Below are 23096 nucleotides of genomic sequence, written 5' to 3'. Positions count from 1 at the left end.
AATGGCCATTTTTGGCACATCATCTGGGTGTTAGGGGATTTGATGGTAATCCTTTACGAGGTCTACTTTGGAAAAGAGCCGTTTCCCATGATGTTTTGTGGCAAAATCCGAAATGTGCGGTATCCGGTAGCCATCTGCTACCATCACACTGTTCAACCTCCAGTAGTCACTGCATGGATCCTAACCCCCACTTGCTTTAGGGACCATATGTAGAGGCGACGACCAGGGGCTGTCAGAATGCTTGACGATACCCAGCTCCTCCATGGTTTTAAATTAATCTTTAGCCTATTGTAGTTGGTTGGGGAGAAGTCTCCTTGCCTTGGCGTGGATGGGTAGCTCCTCGGTCGTCATGTAAGGTGGGGCATAGCGTGGCGGGATTTTCAAATGAAACCCTTGTGTGAGGATTTCAGGACATTCAGTTAGGACTTTCGCAAATTTGTCCGTAGCTAGGGTTTGTACGTGCAGGGCTGGCCGCGTACTAGGGGAGAGTGGGCATGTCTGGAAAGTGGAGGTACGGATTAACCAGTGGCTGCACGCATCAACCAATAGGTTATTGGTCCTCAGGAAATCAGCCCCTAGGATCAGTTGGCGTATGGCTGCGATAGTGAAATCCCACCGGTAAGCCAAGTCTCCCAGTACAAATGGGTTGACCTGGTTCCATAGCTGTGTATAGTTATTCCGTTTGTCACGAGGAGGTTGAATTGCTCGTTTGATGCACAAAAACTCTTGGAAACCTTTGATGGTGGAGGGCCTTGGGAAGTTCCAGATGGGTGCCACTTTAGTTGGCAATGGGGCTGCTCTGGCGGATGTGACTCTGTGCCCAAGAAAGTCAATACTGTCCTTACCGAATTCGCACTTGGCTGAGTTGACGGTAAGACTGAAATCCCGGAGCTTCCTGAATAAGAATCTGAGGTGCTGGCCATGCTCTTCTTCCATTGGCATTCGATGGCAGGATGCAACGGCGGGCATTCTGGCCCCACCTTCTGTGATAGAAACACCACCCATCCCATTGCTGGCCTTTGGGTCCCCCTGCCTGTCTGGGGTTGTGGGCGGCTGCCAAAGTTGGAAGGGTAGTTGCTCTGTTGGCTGTGGCTACCTGTTACCGGTTGGAATGTCAGGACAGAGATCTTGGGAATTCTGACTGCTTCGGCTGCTACTGCATGAGGGTCAGAAAAATCTGCGTCAGGCAGGAACAAGGCAATATCACGGGGGAGGCACTATAAAAAGATGGCTTTGAAGATCAGGCTCTTGGAATATCCATCGGCTAGCACTAGCATTTCAGTCATTAGCTCAGAAGAGGACCTGTCCCCGAGTTCATCTAGGTTGAGGAGGCACGTCTCTCTTTCCAGCTCGGTCATGGCGAAAGATCGTAGGAGGTGGTCCTTGAAAGCCTCATACTGACCTTCAGCTGGAGGGTCTCTCAGGAACAGTTCGACTTTAGTGGCCAACTCTTCATCTAGCAACACGATGGCTTATCAAAACTTTGTAACTTAGCTGGTAATATTGCGGAGCTGGAATTGTGCCTCCACCTGGATGAACCACACACTTGGTCTGTGTGGCCAGAACGCTGGCAACTTAATGGCAAAGGCACTTAGAGCTGGTTCATCTGCCATTGTCTGGGGTTCAATTACATCTGAACTTCAGGATCACCAATGTGGCGCCTCAAGGGCAGAGTTACAAGCAAAATGTCTGACTCAAGTTGTGGTCAGCAAAAAAGTGTTTTAATCAGTTTTACTGGCAACTTTTATGTCACTTTCAGTTTGGCCTGCCCGGAACTGGAAGTGATGTTACGACCCTCCCGACGCATTCCCCAGTCTGCTGACTTCGTCCCCGAGATGAAGGGGGTCCAGTGCCATCTTAGCATGGACCCCTGGAGCACATGGTCGGCCAGAAGCACGGGCGCGATTCGAGCATGAAGTCCTGCCCATCGGCTGCCGCTACATACATTGTATTTCTTAGTTTCAGCACTAGATGTTGCTGCATTTGAATAATGACTAGGCCACCATTGCACATTTTAGTTTCAACATTAGATGTCGCTGTCATTTTGAACAACTACTAGACTGACCGTTGAAATATTTCTATTAATGAAAATGTTTATTTCAGTTTAAAAAAAAACATTTACCTCAGTTGATTAAATGCCGAGGATCTGAAAATATGGAAAATATGGAAAATAGCAAGGGTGTGCGGAAAATTTCAGTCACAGTGGGAAAATGAATGCTTCTTCACAGAGTCAAGGTGGTGTGTTTGAGATTTGCAAGGAACCTGTTAATTTTAATAGCTTATCTTTAATAGCCTATCTTCATATTTACACATTGTATCATAATCATTAAGGTGGACATTTACGCCATGAACTGTATTTAATGAGAGTTGCGGAGGAATGTTGGAGACTGCCTTATCCCTTTTTACCAGAATTCTGGTGATTTTACTTTGTCCATCTTTTCTCCTGTTCTCATTTTGCACTCAACTTTTTATTTTGCACTGCTTTTTAAATGAGAGTTTTAGAGTTTTATTGTATTCCTTTAAATCAAATTTAAAGGCAGCAGGTTCAGAAATGGCTACCATAATATGTGAGCACATCAATAAACTATTGTAATGTCAACTGTTCAGTTGTATCACATTGTTATTTTGATAGAAAATTAATTTTCGATGGGTCAGGGGCAGGATGCAGAGTTGAGAAGAAATATGGCAGATGGAGATCAATCTGGATAAGTGTGGGATAATGCATTTTGAAAGATCAATCTGAAATGGTCATATGCTTAACAATGTGGAAGAACAGAGGGACCTTGGTGTCCAAATCCACTAATCTCTCAAGCTTGCTCTGCAAGTTGATAGGATAGTTAAGAAGGCCTATGGAATGCTGGGCATCATTAATCAGGGAATTGAGCTCAAGAGTCGAGAGGACATGTTGCAGCTCTACAAATCTCTGGTGAGACCACATGTAGAATATTGTGTTCCGTTCTGGTCACTTCATTATAGGAAGGATGTGGAAGCTATGGAGAGGATGCAGAGGAGATTTACCAGGATGTTGCCTGGATAGGAAAATAAGACATGAGGTAAGGTTAGCAGAGCTGGGACTTTTATCTTTGGAGTAAAAAAGGATGAGAGGTGACTTAATAGAGGCATGCAGATTCTGAGAGGTAAGGTAGATAGCCAGCACCTTTTTCAAAGGGAGTAGCAGATACCAGAGGATATCTATACAAAGTGAAATCAATAGCTCCATTTTGGAGACATCAGGGGTAAGTTTTTTTACACAGATGATTGTGGGTGCCTGTAGTGGCACAGGGTTTGTTGCCACCATCTCATGCATGTTATTCACTTAGAAATATGCAGTGCCTTGCCAGGGATGGTGGTGGAGGCTGCAGCATTAGGGGCATTATAGACAGGCATATGAATGAAAGAAAAATAGAGGATAATGAGGTAGGGAGGGTTTACTTTTTTTTGGCAAGAATATATAGGTTGGCACAATCTTGAGGGCTGAAGGGTCTCCACTGTGCTGTCGTGTTCTATGTTCTAAATCTTAGAATTCCCCACCTGTTACCATTGTAGGAATATCAATACCACAGGAAAAAAATACAGCACAGGGCTTATTGCCACTATCTCATGCATGTTATTCACTTAGAAATATGCACATGTTAATTCTATCTGCATACTATAGTCAATATTACAATTTGATTTAGGAAGATGCTTTAAACTGCATTTCAATTGATGGTTCTTATCATTTATTCAAGTTCCTTTGCAAAGTCTTGGGAAAAAAAATTTCTAAACTGATTCAGAATATTATTGAATGTTAAATGGAGACATAATTTGGCCTGCCACATGGAGGCAAAAAACTCCGTTGTTATTTTTCGATGAAGAACGGGATGTTATTCGCATTGGTCTGGCCCATACTTATCTCTCATTCTATCCAGTAAGAAAACAATTATCTGGTTATTATATTGCTGCTAATAGAAGCTTGTTATGACTGCAATCTTTCTTTCCAAAATGATTGGCTCTAAAGTATCGCTTTGTGCCTTGAGGTGCACTGAGGTAATATTTCTGAATATTTGTTGGATATGTCACATTTTTTTTTTTTTTTTTTAAATTTTTTATTTTTCACACCATAAATCACAATAGCCATGATATACACTTTTTCTTTTCCACACATTTACAGTGACTTTTTCTCCCTCCCCCCTCCCTCCTCCCAAGCCATCCCCCCACCCCCCCCCCTCCCTCTCATCCATTTTAGGTATACAATCTAGGTTGCATTAATTCAGTTAGACAGTGTTGTCATTCAACAAAAATACACCAGAAATTCTACTGAGTCCATTCTTTTCTTTTCTTCTCCTTCCATCAACTTAGGTAATGTTTGTTCCCGGTAGGTTTTCGCTATTGTATTTAATGTAAGGCTCCCATACTTGTTCGAATATTTCAATATTATTTCTTAAACTATATGTTATTTTTTCTAATGGAATACATTTATTCATTTCTATATACCATTGTTGTATTTTCAAATTATCTTCCAATTTCCAGGTTGACATAATACATTTTTTTGCTACGGCTAGGGCTATCTTGACAAATCTTTTTTGTGCATCTTCCAAGTCAATTCCAAATTCTTTATTTTTTATGTTACTTAGGAGAAAGATCTCTGGATTCTTTGGTATATTGTTTTCTGTTATTTTATTTAATATCTGATTGAGATCATCCCAAAATTTTTCTACTCTCTCACATGTCCAGATTGCATGAATTGTTGTTCCCCTTTCTTTTTTACATCGAAAACATCTATCAGATACTGTTGGGTCCCATTTATTTAACTTTTGCGGTGTAATGTATAGTCTGTGTAACCAATTATATTGTATCATACGCAGCCTCGTATTTATTGTATTTCTCATCGTTCCAGAGCATAACTTCTCCCATGTTTCCTTTTTTATCTTTATATTTAAATCTTGTTCCCATTTTTGTTTAGTTTTACCATTTGTTTCCTCATTTTCCTTTTCTTGCAGTTTAATATACATATTTGTTATAAATCTTTTGATTAACATTGTATCTGTAATCACATATTCAAGGTTACTTCCCTCTGGTAAACTCAAGTTGCTTCCTAATTTATCTTTCAAGTAGGATCTCAGTTGGTAATATGCCAGCGCTGTATCTCCAGTTATATTGTATTTATCTCTCATTTGTTCAAAGGATAAGAATCTACTTCCTGAAAAACAATTTTCTATTCTTTTAATCCCTTTTTTTTCCCATTTTCTAAAGGCAAGGTTGTCTATTGTAAAAGGGAGTAGCTTATTTTGCGTCAATATTAGTTTTGGTATTTGGTAATTTATTTTATTTCTTTCTACATGAATCTTCTTCCATATATTGAGGAGATGGTGTAATACTGGAGAAGTTCTATGTTGTACCAATTTTTCGTCCCATTTATATAATATGTGTTCAGGTATCTTTTCCCCTATTTTATCTAATTCTAGTCTCGTCCAGTCTGGTTTTTCCCTTGTTTGATAAAAATCTGATAGGTACCTTAATTGTGCGGCTCTATAGTAATTTTTGAAGTTTGGCAATTGTAAGCCTCCTTGTTTATACCATTCTGTTAATTTATCTAGTGCTATCCTTGGTTTCCCCCCTCTCCATAAAAATCTCCTTATTATTTTCTTTAACTCTTTGAAGAATTTTTCTGTCAGTTGTATTGGCAATGCCTGAAATAAGTATAGTATCCTTGGAAAAATGTTCATTTTAATACAGTTTATCCTTCCTATCAGTGTTAGTGGTAGCTCTTTCCAATGCTCTAAATCGTCCTGTAATTTTTTCATTAGTGGATTGTAATTGAGTTTATATAATTGGCCTAGATTTTTGTTTATTTGCACACCTAGGTATCTTATTGCCTGCGTTTGCCATCTGAATGGGGATTCCTCCTTAAATTTTGAGAAATCCGCGTTATTCATAGGCATTGCTTCACTTTTATTTACGTTTATCTTGTATCCCGACACTTCTCCATATTCCTTCAATTTCTTATATAGTTCTTTTATTGATAGTTCTGGTTCTGTTAAGTACACTATCACATCATCCGCAAACAGACTGATTTTATATTCCCTGTCTTTTATTTTTATTCCTTTTATATTATTATCTATTCTTATCGATTCTGCTAGTGGTTCTATAGCTAGCGCAAACAATAATGGTGATAGTGGGCATCCCTGCCGCATTGACCTGCTTAAGTTAAATTGCTTTGATACATGTCCATTTACTGTCACTTTCGCTAACGTTCCCTCATATAATGCTTTAATCCAATTAATAAACTTCTCCGGTAAACTGAATTTTTGCAATACTTTGAACAAGTAATTCCATTCTACTCTGTCGAAGGCCTTCTCTGCGTCTAAAGCAACTGCTACTGCCGGTGCTTTATTTCCTTCTACTGCATGAATTAAGTTAATAAATTTACAAATATTGTCTGTTGTGCGTCTTTTTTTGATAAATCCAGTTTGGTCTAAATTTACCATTTTCGGTACCTGTTCTGCTAATCTGTTCGCTAATAGTTTAGCTATTATCTTATAATCTGTGTTTAGCAGAGATATTGGTCTATATGACGCTGGTGAGAGTGGATCTTTCCCTTGTTTTAGTATCACTGTAATTATTGCTGTTTTACATGAATCTGGTAAGTTTTGTGTCTCATCAATCTGGTTGATTACATCCAGGAGGGGCGGTATTATTAGGTCTTTAAATGTTTTGTAGAATTCTATTGGGAGTCCATCCTCTCCTGGTGTCTTATTATTTGGTAAATTTTTTATTATCTCTTTTATTTCTACTGTTCCAAATGGTTCTGTTAATTTATTTTGTTCCTCTATTTGTAGTTTTGGTAGTTCAATTTTAGTCAAAAATTCATCTATTTTCCCTTCTTTCCCTTCGTTTTCGGTTCGGTATAATTGTTCATAGAATTCTCTGAAGTTTTCCTTAATTTCTTTTGGATTATATGTAATTTGTTTGTCTTTTTTCCTTGTTGCCAATACCATTTTCTTAGTTTGCTCTGTCTTAAGCTGCCATGCTAAGATTTTGTGTGTTTTTTCACCTAGTTCATAATATTTCTGTTTTGTCTTCATTATATTCTTCTCCACCTTATATGTTTGTAATGTTTCATATTTTATTTTTTTATCCGTCAATTCTCTTCTTTTGGTTGTATCTTCCTTTATTGCTAATTTTTTTTCTATGTTTATTATTTCCCTTTCCAACTGCTCTGTTTCCTGATTATAGTCCTTCTTCATCTTGGTTGCATAATTTATTATTTGCCCTCTAATGAATGCTTTCATTGCGTCCCATAGTATAAACTTATCTTCCACTGATTCCGTATTTACTTCAAAGTACATTTTTAATTGTTTTTCAATAAATTCTCTAAAATCCTGTCTTTTAAGTAGCATGGGGTTTAATCTCCATCTATACATTCTTGGAGGGATGTCCTCTAGCTCTATTGCCAATAACAGGGGTGAGTGGTCCGATAATAGTCTAGCTTTATATTCCGTTTTCCTAACTCTCCCTTGAATGTGGGCTGATAACAGGAATAGGTCTATCCTTGAGTATGTTTTATGTCTAGTCGAGTAGTATGAGTATTCCTTTTCTTTTGGGTTTTGTTTCCTCCATATGTCCACAAGTTTCATTTCTTGCATTGATTTAATTATAAATTTGGTTACTTTGTTCTTCCTGTTAATTTTTTTCCCCGTTTTATCCATATTTGGATCCAAATTCAGATTGAAATCCCCTCCTATTAGTATGTTCCCTTGCGTATTAGCTACGTTCAAAAAGATATCTTGCATAAACTTTTGATCTTCTTCATTAGGTGAATATATATTGAGTAGATTCCAAAGCTCTGAATATATCTGACATTTTATCATAACATATCTACCTGCTGGATCTATTATTTCCTCTTCTATTTTAAATGGCACATTTTTGCTAATTAATATAGCCACTCCTCTTGCTTTTGAATTATACGATGCTGCTGTTACATGTCCTACCCAATCTCTCTTTAATTTCTTGTGCTCCAATTCAGTTAAGTGTGTTTCTTGGACAAATGCTATATCTATTTTTTCCTTTTTCAGTAAATTTAGTAGTTTCTTCCTTTTAATTTGGTTATGTATTCCATTAATATTTAGAGTCATATAGTTCAGCGTAGCCATTTTATATTTTCTTTATCTTCTCTTTCCGTTTTTCCATCATTACCTTTCCTCCTTTTCCATTTCTGTTTTCTTATTATCAACTCTATACCAGACAACATTCCTACAACATCCAACATTTTCCTTATTCTCCTATTTCTATCTTCTTTATCCCCAATCTCCCCTTCCCCTCCTGAGTTGTCCTTTATCCCTTGTCGGACAACCACATCTCCCCTCTCCATTTGGATTTGTGAATCCACTCGCAAGCGTCAACTGATTTTGCAGTGACCGCTCTTTTCCCCCACCCAGCCCCCCCCAGAAAAGATTTCGCTTTTTATATGTCACAAAGGTCACTCTTTTAATTCCCTCCTTATTCTCTCTATTCCATTACCTTCCTTTATTAATTATTGTCTATACTCTCTATGTTTTCCTCTAATTACAGATACTTTCACATATGCCCATTGTCTCTATTCACTCTTATATCTCTTTACCCGCATACATATCAATCGTGGTCATTTTTACCCTCATTACCCGTCTTCATCCCTCAGTCTATTTTTGTCTTTACCCACATACATATCAATCGTGATCATTTTTGCTCTCATTACCCGTCTTCATCCCTCAGTCTATTTTTGTAATTGTTCTGCAAATTTTCGTGCTTCTTCTGGATCCGAGAATAGTCTGTTTTGTTGTCCTGGAATAAATATTTTCAATACCGGAGGATGCTTCAGTGTAAATTTATATCCTTTCTTCCATAAAATCGCTTTTGCTGTATTGAACTCTTTTCTCTTCTTTAGGAGTTCAAAGCTTATATCTGGATAAATGAAGATTTTTTGCCCTTTATACTCCAGTGGTTTGTTGCCCTCTCTTACTTTTTCCATTGTCTTCTCCAGTACCTTTTCTCTTGTAGTATATCTTAGGAATTTTACTGCAATAGATCTTGGTTTTTGTTGTGGTTGTGGTTTAGGGGCCAATGCTCTATGTGCCCTTTCTATTTCCATTTCTTGCTGTAGTTCTGGACATCCTAGGGCCTTAGGGATCCATTCTTTTATAAACTCCCTCATATTCTTGCCTTCTTCATCTTCCTTAAGGCCCACTATCTTTATGTTATTTCTTCTGTTATAATTTTCCATTATATCTATTTTTTGGGCTAGTAATTCTTGTGTCTCTTTAGTTTTTTTATTAGATTCCTCCAATTTCTTTTTTAAGTCTTCTACCTCCATTTCTGCTGCTATTGCCCGTTCTTCCATCTTGTCCATTTTTTTCCCCATTTCTGTTAAGGTCATATCCATTTTATTTATTTTCTTTTCTGTGTTGTTTATTCTTCTTCTTAAATCATTGAATTCCTGTGTTTGCCATTCTTTAAATGACTCCATGTATCCTCTAACAAGAGCAAGTATATCCTTTACCTTGCCTTTCCCTTTATCTATTTCACTGTATTCTTCCTCTTCTTCTTCCTCTGGGTTGGCCATCTGTTGTTTCTTTGTTGCCCTTTCCTCCTCTTCTTTCTTGTTTCCATTGTCTTCTGTGGTTTCTTCTTGCTGCAGGTGTTCTGCAGCTCTCGTTGCCGGCTGTGGAGATCGACTCCCCAGCTGGTCCCCCCTCCCATCGGTGTGTTTTTTTGCATGCGCGGTTGCGCACTTTTACTCGGCTCTGTGAGCCATTGTTGTAGTTCTTTTTCTACCGACCTGAGGTAGTGGGGTCTTCTCTCCACAGCGGGCCTCTTCGGACAGGTAAGGCCTTCACCTTTTTCCTCCGTTGTCTTCTCTTCCTCTCTTCTTTCCGTTGATTTTGATTTTTCTCCTTTTGTCTCCATCTTCTTTCCACCTTTATACTCACTTTTCTTTAACTTGTATTTCTGTGCCTTTGTATTTTCTCTTGTTTTTCCCGACTTTTCTGGAGAGGGCTGGAGTTCACCGTCCGGCCACTACTCCATCACTTGACTCCTCGGATATGTCACATTCATGTTAACATTCCAGTTGTTACCAACATGCCTACTCAGATACTGAACATTCTATTTCGACTAAGTTTCCATTAAACAGTTCCAATGAACAGAGGAACTACATATGTTTATAGAGCAAGTTTGAATTATCCAACATAAGTTGTTTTCTCTACTGAGCTGATTATTTAGCTGAATTAAAGCATGAGCTGCAAATGAGTTTTCTGAATGGCCTTGCAATTTGCATGAGTTAACATATGGATGGTTAAGAAGTCTCCAGACAGTCACATTTAGCTCTTGTCACTTACCATGAAACAACTCCCAAATTGCAGCACAGATGTAGTGCTGTGCTACATTTTTAGATTGTTTCAGGCAATCATCTGGATGGCTCTCTCTCCCTCCTTTGTTATTTTGATAATTATTCCACTTTGTTAAATGCAAAGCTCATGAAATCAATTTGCTCCCCTTCTTACTTGAAGACGATAGCTCCATTTTAGAATGTTGTTTGGTGGGCACAGGCACCGCAAAACCTTCGCCAAGTAACTACTTTGCAACAATCTGCTATTGTGCACAAGTTCTGGGGAATCAATCGCAGCTGAATTTCAGAAATGCCTCATCTTAACAATTAGCTTGCACACTTTTAAGCAGGAACGATCAAATAAAACCAGGAGTGAGATTCTGGCCAATTGTGAGAATGGGAGTTGGTCTTTCACAGTTAAGCTACTTGCACTTTTCAATGGATTATTTGTACCCCATTCCGTCATTACTTTTGCTTAAATATGAAAAGTTTATCTCCCTGTTCCTTATCTGCCGAATAAACACAGCTTTCACCGGTCAACTGGACTGAGAAATAGTGATGCAAGTCCAGGTATTCAACATTTCAAAATACTTTGTTGTCTAATTTTCCTCAAATTTCAGAAAAAAAATACTGATTTACTTTTTGATTTGCAGTTCTCCCAGCATGGATTAATTTCAATTATTTACAATAATTAACTAGATTTAAAAACAGCTTCAATGACTAGGATTAAGAATGATTTAGGAATGTGATTTGAATCTATAATTTTCAGACCAAGATTGGTTTTCCACTCTTGACTTGATTAATGATTCCTCATTTTGTGCACGACATTACCTATTATAATTTAAGGTGGTGCATAGGATACATATCAAACTATTTTGTTTTTATGTGTATGTTGATCCACTATGCGACAAGTGTAAAATCTTTGAAGCTACATTGATTCATATATTCTGGGACTGCCCCTATTTAGAAACTTTTTGGAAAGATATATTACAAACTTTATCAATAATTCTAAATGTCTAATTAGAACCATGCCCTTTTATTGCTCTGTTTGATTTTTATTGAGAAGAAGATATATTATTGACTTCATCCCAAGAGATCATTTTAGCTTTACCTTGTTGATAGCTAGTTGAGTAATTTTAATGAAATGGAAGGATGACTCTCCACCTACTCATGCCCGGCGGTTACATGACGTTATGTCCTGTTTAAGTTTGGAGAAAATTAGATACAACATTAAAGATATGAAGTTTCAATTTGATAAGATGTGGGGTCCATTCATGGATTACTATCATAATTGGAAAATTTAAGGAGTAAGGATGCTCCGGAGACTCTCTATCTGTTCTCTGAAGATCACTATTGCATCCATATCTTTACAAGTTAACCTTGTCTAGAGGGAGGGGGTTCGATTAGTTTGGGGAGTTTTGTTTTTTTTTCTTTTGATGTTTGACTAGTTAAAAAATGATGAGTTTAATTTGTGCATAAAAAGGCATGTTAATTTTACACTATGTGTCATATATGGCATGTACATGATATGACCTGTTGTCTTTTACTATTAGATTATGTAGGTCAGATTTATGTATCAGAATCAGAATTTATTGTTACGAACAAGTCATGAAATTTGGTGTTCTGCGGCAGCATCACAGTGTAAACATTCATATTATAACCATTGTGATAGATTCTACCACCAATGTGTGTATGTACAGATGGTAGTGTAGGATGACTGTGATTGGCTGAGAGTGTAGCCACACCTACTAGGATTGCTCCAAGCCAGACCAGGTCATTCTGGACTGGTCGACCTACTTGTGATATGCTCCAGTCTTTTAGTTAATAAAAGCCTTGGTTTGGATCAACAAGTCTTTGGTTATTTGGATGTGCACTACAGCCATCTTACAACATTACCTTGAAAAATGCAAAATAATACTGCACTCAAAGTAAGGGAGGGTCTTTGGTTCAATGATTATTCAGGAATCTGATGGCACCAGGTAAGAAGCTGTCCTTGTGCCGCTGAGTGCTCATCTTTAGGCTCTTCCCCAATGGTAGCAGAGTGAAGAGAGCATGGCCTGGGTGGTGGGGTCTTTGAGTATAGAGTCTGTTTTTTAAAGACACCATCTCATGTAGATATCCTCGATGGAGTGGAGTCTTGGAGTCTGGTGCCTATGATGTTGTAGGCTGAGTTAACAACCCTCTGGAGATTTTTTTCTTATCCTGAGAGTTGGCGCCTCCATACCAGGCTGTGATGTAACCAGCCAGAATGCTCTCCATGGTACACCTGTAGATGTTGACGAGCATCTTCGGTGATGCACCGAATCTCCTCTCAAAGTATAGCTGTCGGAGAGCCTTCTTAGTATTTTTGTATATTAAACTCAATAAAAATATTTTGAAAAAAAAAGAATGATATCTCTGCCCCCTTGATACAATTAGTTCTTAGATCAAACCCTTCAAAGCACCTAATTGTGATCATACAATGTATTTATTACATGGTTACAACTCAGTATTTATGCATTTACACACTATCAGTGAATGAGATGGAGAGAAATTAAGGAAAAACTAGAGCTGGATGCCCACTGCAACCTGGAATGGTTGCAGTGACTGCCAGAAGACTACTGTTCATATGAACTTGGACTCATCTGTGTTAGTCTGGCAATCTATAGAGGCCCATTGAGAGTTCTTAGCTCACTGATTTTCTTTGGATGAATTGGAACAATTCTAAAAATGACTACAAACATGCAAATCCCTGCTTGGTGTGGAGGAATCTGCGGAAGGAGCACACCTTGGTCTCTTGGTTCCATACTGAGGTTGTGCCTGAAGGGAATTTTAAAAAAATCTTCGATGTACAGAAACTTTAATTGCCAGACTTTAAACAAAGGAGCAATAGAATTATTGATTAAATAAGACTAAAGATCTCTTAGTTTATCTGGTCATACCACAATGTAAAAACATAATAATAACACTAGGGCTATTGACTGATTAGAATTAAAAGTATGTGGTTATTGGAAATCTGAATGCTCTGGTTCAGGCAGAAAGAAAAAAAAATACAATTAATCTCTATCAAATAACCTACTGAAGTTCCAGAAATTATACAAATGAAACTACAGTGGAAAGAGTTTAGGAGATGAATCATCTCAGTCACCGATGCCAACTCATCAATTTGGATTCATCTTAACATTTTGACATCGTATCTCTGATACCTGAGTCTAAATCTTTTATGTGTGTAATAAATAATAGGGTTCACAGTATGGATGGCTGGGTCACATTGCATTTAGCTTGTAAAATTTCCTTTAAGTTCCATTCTTTATTTTTTTAGACACCTTTTAGTCCATTTGAAATCCAGACTCTATTTCCACATACACCCTGAACTTGGTGATGCGATCCTAGACCAGAATGCAGCATTCAGAGAATTGTCCATGTCTACTCTCTCTTTTACTTCTTTAAAATAATAGGTAATGAGCTGCCTTTTAGCAATGAGTGTTAAGTACCCTTTTATATTTTCTTCCAATAATTTGTCATCTTATTATTTAGCAAAGGTTCTTGTGCCTTTCCTATCACTGAGCAACTAACTGAACATTCCATAGTTCAATTTTATGAAGGTAATGACCATGTCTTAGACCAATCGTTCTCAACCTTTCTCTTACCACCCACATATCACTTTAAGTAATCCATAAGCCATTGGTTCTCTAGTAAGGTGTGTGAGTGGGAAGGGAATAATGAGAATCACTGCTCTAGACCCAATTGTTACTGAAATATTTTGCATGAGAAAAATTGTCATTGACCCATTCCTGTGGAGTTATGAAACTGTCCACATAATGAGTCAATTAGGTCCGATTAAACCATTGGTTTTCAAACCTTTTTCTTCCCACCCACATACTACATTAAGCAATTGCTTACTAACCATAGAGCACTGATGGCATAGGGAATACTTAAAGTGGTATGTGATTGGAAAAAAAAAGGTTGAGAACCCTGGGTTAGAGTCATGGCACAGAACAGGACCTTCAGCCTAACTCATTGATGCTGACCAAGTTGGTCTACTGGGTTTGTCCCATTTGCCTACATTTGGTCCATATCCTTCAAAGCTCCTCTTATCCATGTATCTGTCCAAATGTGTTTGATTGTTTTTATTGTATCCGCTTCTATAGCTTTCTATGGCAGCTCATTCCAGATAAGGACTACATTCTGAGTGAAAAACCTTCCCTTCAGATCCCTCCTAGATCTCTCCCCTCTCACCTTAAACGTATGCCTTCAAATTTTAGAATAATCTTGCCATGGAAAAATACTGCGAAGATTCACTTTACAGAACATAGAACATTGCAGTGTGGTGGCCTGCAATTGCGGAGATTGGGCCGGCACATCGCACGGCAGCAGATGCAGACAGAGATCGCTAAAGTGACTCCCAGAACCGGCGGGGGTAGAAGCTGGGGCAACATCAGACCAACAGTCCTAAAATGGTGTTGATCAAGCTGCCCAGTTAACTCAGCAGAACAGGCTGGGGAAGAAGGGCATTCAGATGCATGGATGTTCCTGCCTGCTATAGTCATTCATATGGCTGACTCAGTCAATCAGCAAAAATGGCGGGAACTTGAACAGTATAAAAGCAGCCTTTCCAGCCCTAATAAAGTAGTGAGCTTAACCTGCCACACTGTGTGTGTGTGTGTGTGTGTGTGTGTGTGTGTGTGTGTGTTTCTTTGTAGCAGTTGGCTATAATTGGTGAACCTTACGGTTTAGAAGGAATCTAATTCTATTTTTAAAAACTTTATTCATTCAAAAAACAAATTGTATAACATATATACAGCAATTAAACATGAACATGAACATTTTTTTAAATATATATATATAGAAAAAAAAGAAAAAAAAAAAGAAAAGAACCCCCCACCTTCAGCCAAATCTCCTGAGGAGAGCCATAAAAAAAATAATATTTAAAAAAAAGTTAAATATACATATTAAAATCTAATCAATATAAATTGAAATGTAAATATTCCGAGTATAACAGCCACTTATTAATTAAAAAAATTATAATTATCATGCGAAACATATGTAATTTTTTTCCATTATTAAACAATATTTCATCTCATTATGCCATCTATTAATATCAATCATATTTGTATCTTTCCATGTAATAGCAATACATTTTTTCGCTACGGATAGAGCTAATTATACAAAAGCAAGCAGAAACTTATCTAATCCCAAGCCTTTCAGAGGTTGCAAACTACCCAATAAAAATACTGTTGGATCTAAAACTATTTTAATCTTATACAGATATTCTAAAAACAATTGAAATTTCTTCCAAAAAGATTGAATATGTATACCTAACCAAACAGCATGAAAAAATGTTCCAACTGTATTATCACATCTAAAGCACAAATCTGATTCATTAAAACCATATTTTTTTATTTTTCAGATGTCAAATATAATTGATGTAAAAAATTGTAATTTTCATTGCATAACGTGCATTTATCAATCTGGTTACACTATCATAACAGATATCTAATCAGTCCTCTTCAGAAAAAGTAAAACCAATATCTGCTTCCCATTTAATTTTAGATCTATCCCAACCCTTTTTATCCATACCATCCTGTAATATTTGATACATAAATGAAATATAACACTTCTCTGGTACCTTCATAAGAGAAGTCTGAAATTTAGTCAATTTAGGTAAAATCATCTCTCTACCAAACATACATTTTACCAAAGATCGAATTTGATAATAAAGAAATAAAGAATTCTTATCAATACCAAAATCTTCCCTCATCTGATTAAAAGATAAAAACTTACCCTCTTTAAAACAATCTCCCAAATTTTTCACACCTTTAAATCTCCAATGCAATAAACTTTGATTATGTATTGAAAAAGAAATAAGTTGATTATTAGACAATGGAGTCAAAGCCAATAATTCACCCCTAGAACCTATCATTTTATTTTTCTTTATCCATAACTTCATTAAATGTTTTAGTATAGGCACATTATATTGTAACAAATTTATATTCCACCTAAACAAAAATTGATGTATTTCAAATTCAGAAATACTTGCCTTCTCAATTTCAGCCCAACTAGGAGGCCGTACCAAATCCATCAATGAACTAATAAATTTAAGTTGGGCTGCCTCATAATAATTTTGAAAATGTGGTAAACGTAGTTCCCCCTAACTCATATTTCCAAGTTAATTTGTTCAAAGCTACTCTCGAAAATTTACCCCTCGATAAAAACTCCCTAACTATTTTATTTAAAGCTCGAAAAAAATTTTTATCAAGTAAATACGGAATAGATTGTAACAAATATTGTATATGCGGAAAGATATTCATCTTAATTGTATTTATCCTTCCCATTAAATTAATAGGTAAAACTTTCCATTTAATCAAATCAGTTTTAATTTTTTTCATTAACAGAGCATATTTTAATTTAAATAAAGATTGATAATTAACATTCAAAATTATACCCAGATATTTAATTCGATCAGTCCACTTCAAATTAATAATATTCTTATAAATTGAATAATCTCCTTCACTTACCGGTAATATTTCACTATTTTCCCAATTAACTTTATATCCAGAAAGACATCCATATTGTATTAAACATTCCTTCAAATGCAAAAGTGACTGAGCTGGGTTTATTAAATACACCAATACATCATCAGCAAAGAAATTAATTTATACTCCTCATCTAAAACTTTCATACCTTGTATCTATGTATTTTGTCATATCAACTGTGCTAAAGGTTCAATCACTAACGCAAACAAAGCTGGTGATAACGGACAACCATGGCGAGTTGATCGAGTTAACTTAAAAGATTCAGAAATCAAACCATTCGTCTATACTCTAGCTACCAGTTTACTATATAGAGCCCTAATCCAACTAATAAAAGGACCAAACTTAAATTTCTCCAAAATTTTAAACAAAAAATTCCATTCAACTCTATCAAATGCTTTTTCTGCATCTAAGGATATCACCATCGGATGATCTAAAGATTGCCAAAATCCATTAATCAAACTAATCACACGCAAAATGTTATCTGAAGCATATCTATTCTTTATAAAAGCTGTTTGATCAATATGAATCAACTTTGGTAAAAATTTAGCCAATCTGTTTGCTAATATTTGAGCTATTATTTTATAATCTACCTTTAACAACGAAATTGGTCTAGATGAAGATACTTTCAAAGGATCTCTATCTTTTTTTAGGAATTACTGTAATTAAAGCACTAGAACAAGACTCAGGTAAATCATAATGTTCTCCAACTTGATGTAATACATCCCCAAAAACTGTAGATAAATCATCATAAAAAATTTTATAAAATTCAACCGAAAATCCATTATCACCAGGCGATTTACCATTTGGCATTTCCAGCATAGCCATTTTAATTTTTGGATCAGTAAATGGTTCTTCTAACTCCTGTATATCTCCATCCTCTAATATCGGTAAATTCAACTGTGATTTTAAAAAAATTAATCGATCCAGTTTCCTGTTTTCCTTCAGATGTATATAACTTTTTATAAAATGAATAAAATTCATCATTAATCTCACAAGGTTTATAAGTAATAAGAGAAGTCCATCTAACAACATTAATAGTCCTCGATATCTGTTCTTTGTTTAATTGCCACGCCAATACCTTATGTGCTTTCTCTCCCCATTGTTCATTCCTATTAATCACACATTCAAATTGATAAGATTGCAAAGTATTATATTTCAATTTCAGCCTAGATAATTATATTTTCTGATCTGCTGTAGCATCTTTCTGAAATTCCTTTTCGAACTCATCGATCTGTTTCTCTAATTCAAGGCTCTGATTTAATCGATTCTTTTTTTATTTTAGAAGTATAACTAATTATTTGTTCTCTCAAATAGGCTTTCATAGCATCCCATAATACAAACTTACTTTGAACAGAATTAGAATTTTCTTTCAAAAAAAAATGTTTTTTCAAAAAATCAATAAATTCCATATTTTTTAACAACATTGTACTAAATCTCAAACGATAAGCCATTTGAATTTTCTCAGAAGTTTCATATGTAAAATATAACAGAGAATGATCTGAAATCACCATACTTTTATATTCCACTTGTTGTATTTTCCCTTGTAAATATGCTGATACTAAAAAGAAGTCAATCTTTGAAAACGATTCATGTCTAGATGAATAAAAGGAAAAATCCTTTCTCTGTCGGATTAAGACGTCTCCAAATATCTACTAAATTAAGATCTTTCCTCAGCGCTTGGACCTGGATTGCCATCTTGGATTTTTTAACTTTCTTCAGAGATTTATACAATAAAGGTTCCAAAACACAATTAAAATCACCACCAACTAAAACATTTTCATTAGCTTGACCCAAACATAAAAATGCATCCGAAATAAATACTTCATCATCTGATTTGGAGCATAAATATTAAGTAAAGTTCAAAATTCACTAAAAATCTTACAATTCAATTGAAGAATACATCCTGCCTTTTCCTCCATTCATTGTAATTCAAAAGATAAATTTTTATGTATCAAAATTGTTTCACCTTTAGCTCTAGAATTTTCATTTTCTTAATATACGCCAAGACTCGCTTACGTTTAATCAAACTATTTAATCCTCGAACCTTAAAAATAGCAAACTTCAACTTTGACATATCTACTATTATTAATAAATGCCAATAATATCTTTATATAAAAATTCAAATCAATGTATACAGGCCCTCTAATAAAAAGATAAAAATAATAAAGAAAAAAAAACCCCACAAAAAAAACTACCAAAAGGTAAACAAAAATTGGGTGTGGGTCATCCACAAATGACTGATGACTAGTAAAGAACTTAGTGCAAATCTCTCCCTCCCCAGCCAAACAGTCAGTAACATCAAAATATTATAATAACAAAAAAAGAAATAGAATTAGAAAATTCTTCTTTTCATCCAGAAGATTCCAATCTCGAAGATCCCATTTCGGAAGGAGGTAGACTCTTTCCATTCCCGTTTTTCCCATTCCTGCCATTTCTTCCGTTTCCAGAGCTACCAAAGTTTTCTTTAGGAGATAATGGTGGACTATGTCTTTGTCCTCTTATATCTGGCAATGAACCAGCAAAAATCATTGATTCATGATCAGTTTCAAAAAACCGAAATTGATAGTCTCCGTAAAACACCTTCAACACTGCAGGGTAATGAAAAGAGGATTTATAACCTTTACGCCACAAAACTTCTTTAACTGGATTGAATCGACGTCGACGTTGAATGACATCTTGACTTAGATCAGGATAAAAAAAGACTCTGCTATTCTGGGTTTGTCATTGTTTCGCATTTTGCAAGTAGAAATATTGCTTCTCTATCCAAATAACTCAAACATTGAATTATTACTGGTCTCGGTGGATGACCAGCTGAGGGTATTCTTCTTAAAGCTCTATGGCCTCTTTCCAGTGCCAATCCCCCAGAAAAAAATTCTTGCCCTAATATTTGCAGAATCCAGTCTTTAAATAAACAAAGAAGATCTTGTCCTTCTATACCTTCTGGCAAACCAACAATTTTCACATTATTCCTTCTGCTTTGATTTTCCAAATAATCTATTTTTCTTTCTAGCTCCTTCTCACCTTCTCCTAATTCTATGACTGATTTTTCCACCTTCAACACTTTTTCTGTGTTAGAAGTCACTTGTTGTTTACAGTCCAAAAAAGCAGTCTGAAATTTTTTAAATTCTTCATAAGATGCATCCACACGTGTCTTAACGATATTTAATTCTGAACTTATACCAGCATTCATTTGAACCATTTCATTCATTTGAAATGTCAACAAATCCATTCCAGGTTTTATAACAGCTTGAATAATTGCATACACTGCATATCAGTAAAACTCAGCTCTGCTCTCTCTGACATAGTGGCAGAACAAGGTAACTGCAACTTCTGCTGCAACTCAACAGAAGGCATTTTAAAAGTTTTACTGCGGGTCTGGACTCCCAGCGACGGCGCCCCGACTTCCTCAGGGGGTCGCCGCTGGTTTCCCCCCATATCTCGTTGTTTTCTCATCAATTCGCAAAGAAAAATGATTTATTCAGATTGAAATGCTTCCTGATGCATTTCCAACAATGGAGTCGTCTTCCTGTGTGCTCCCTCCATTGATATCGAAAGGCTTTCCAAATCGGGGTCCACTTCTTGGGAACACGCACCTTCTTCCAGAGAATGGGTAATTCCAGCGCCATTCTTCATTTGGTGAGCAATAGATATTTTTTTTTCAACCCCCACAGGCAATCTTTGGGGTTTAGACAATGAAGAGATTGAGCCTGGGGCTGTATCAAGTTGTCTGGGCCCCAGATCTTCAGCACTTCGAAAATGTAACTTCTTATGAACTTGAGGTTTAGTCTTTTTACCATTAGTGGTCATAATAATTCCTTAATACTTTAAACTAAAATTTAAAAAAGTTTAAACTTGAAAACAAAGGGTTAAAAAAACAGGTATTTAAAAGTCTGGCCAGAGAGGTCGAGATTGCACGACTAGACTCTACGTCATCTTGCCACGCCCCCCCCCCCCAAGGAATCTAAATCTGGCGATGGAGAATGAAGCGGTAGTCAGCGCAGTCAGCCTGAAGCTCCCGACCTTCTGGATAGTTTGACTCGGTGTGTGGTTCGACCAGGCGGAGGTTCAGTTCCAGATCTGGGGCATCACAGCAGAGACCACCCGGTACTACCATGTGGTCAGTGACCTGGATCCGCAGGCTGCAGACAGAGTAGCCAACTTATTCCACAGGCAACCATCGGAAGGCACTTACACTGACTTCAAAGAGCTTTTAACCGAGATGTTTGGTCTGTGATGTTGTGCAGTATAACCAGAAAAAAAACACTAAACCCTCACTATGAAATAATCCTCTATATTTATTTCATCTTTGTCCTGTCTAAGAGTCTAAAATGCCCCTGTTGTTTCAGCCTTATCACTGCCTCTTGTAATACATTCCAGATACTTTGTACATTTGTCCTCTGGTGTTTGCTATTCCCACCCTGGGAAAAAAGTGCTGACTGTCCACCCCCATCTATGTCTCTCATAATCTTGTCGACCTCTATCAAGTCTCCTCTCATCCTTCTTCTCTCCAAAGAGAAAAGACCTAGCTCTGCCAAACTTGCCTCATAAGACATATTTTTTCAATCGAGGAAACATCCTTGTAAATCTCCTCTGAACCCTCTCCATGGCTTCCACATCCTTTTTGTAGTGAGATTGATGCGCTATCAATAACTCAAAAGACCGGAGTTACAGAACTTTCGGCTTTTATTTACAATAAACTTGAAGGTCATCCTGTGCTGTGACCCAGGCTTTCTGGGGAAGGATTGTGGTGTTGGAACCTCTATACAGGGTCAAGAGGAAGGAGCCACGGGTCCAGATAAATGCGTGTACAGCGGAGTACAAAACTGAACAACAAAGCTGCAACATTACCTCACTATTCCTAATCTCACTCCCCCAACTAATGAAGCCTAGCATCCCATAGTCATTCATGACTATCCAATCAACCTATATGACAATCTCAAGAGATGTATGGAGTTGGACCCCGAGGTCCCTCTGTTCTTCCATGTGTACCCCTTATGATTCTTTAATCATCTATAAAGTTACCCTCAGCCTCCTGCACTCCAGGGAATAAGACTTGAAAATATCTGAAGCCCTCCAGTCCCAACATCATCCTAGTTAATTTCTTCTTTACCCTTTCCAACTGTTGCTATCCTTCCTGAAGGTAGGTGTCTAGAACTGCACACAGTAAATCAAGAGTGGCCTCACCAATGCCTTGTATTACAAGGTCCCAACATTTTTATTTCAGATTTCCTGCATCTGAAATATTTTGTTGTCACCCTTTATTCGTCTGCTTTATTATTGATGGTTTTAATGGGCTAATCTACTCAACTACAATTAAAAAAGGGAACGATATTGTTTCTGAAAAATTGCACAAACTGGCCAGGGGATAGCTTACAAGCAACACATTTGGGCATTTTGGAAAGGATAATGACCTCACAATAAAATTACCCACATTGAGGTCAACGTAAAACGTTTTCCTTCACATCACATGCATCAACAGAAATGAATCATCCTGGCTGGTTAATACCAGGTATAAAGCATTTACTGAACAATATTAAGGAAGATTTGTCATAAAGAATTATTTCATTCTGTGACATTTGAAACGACATGTTAATATTTTCAGATCTTATCAAATTAATTGATTTCCTAATTCAGTAATCCAGAAAATAATCTTCTGAGTAGTTGCTATATTTTTTTTTTCCAACCAGTTATTATGTCAATAAATTTCTCAACTTCCCCTTCTTTGAGTGTTGTACTCAGTTTCTGCCAAAGATGTTGGTCAATAGATTTGAACCGAGTCAGATGGATTTAGAGCAGAGAAATAAAGCCTGACATGTGTGTACTGATAATATTGCTTACTCAAGATAGTCCTATTCACCTGCATTTGGCTCTAATCTCTTTGAACTTTTCCTATCCATGTACCTGTCTAAATCTCTTTTAAACCTTGCCATTGTACCCCCCCCTCTATAATTTCCACTGGCAGCTTGCTCACTCCACAGAGCAACCAACCTCATGAAAAAGTTTCCCCGAGGTCCCTTTTAAATCCTTCCACTCAGACCTAAACCCTATGCCCTCTACACCTCTACCCTGAGAATCCAATAATGATCAATGATTTTATCTATTCCCTTCAAAGTTTTGTATACCTCTATAAAACATCCTGCACACCAGGGTGAAAAGTCCTGGCCTCTCTAATGCCTAATTATAATTGAAACCTATCAGTGTTGATGATCTTTTCTGCATACTTTCCATCTCAATGTAAT

The sequence above is a fragment of the Narcine bancroftii genome, chromosome 1, assembly GCF_036971445.1.
Source record: "Narcine bancroftii isolate sNarBan1 chromosome 1, sNarBan1.hap1, whole genome shotgun sequence".
In the NCBI taxonomy this organism is placed as follows: domain Eukaryota; kingdom Metazoa; phylum Chordata; class Chondrichthyes; order Torpediniformes; family Narcinidae; genus Narcine; species Narcine bancroftii.
Note: the sequence above shows the minus strand (reverse complement) of the source record.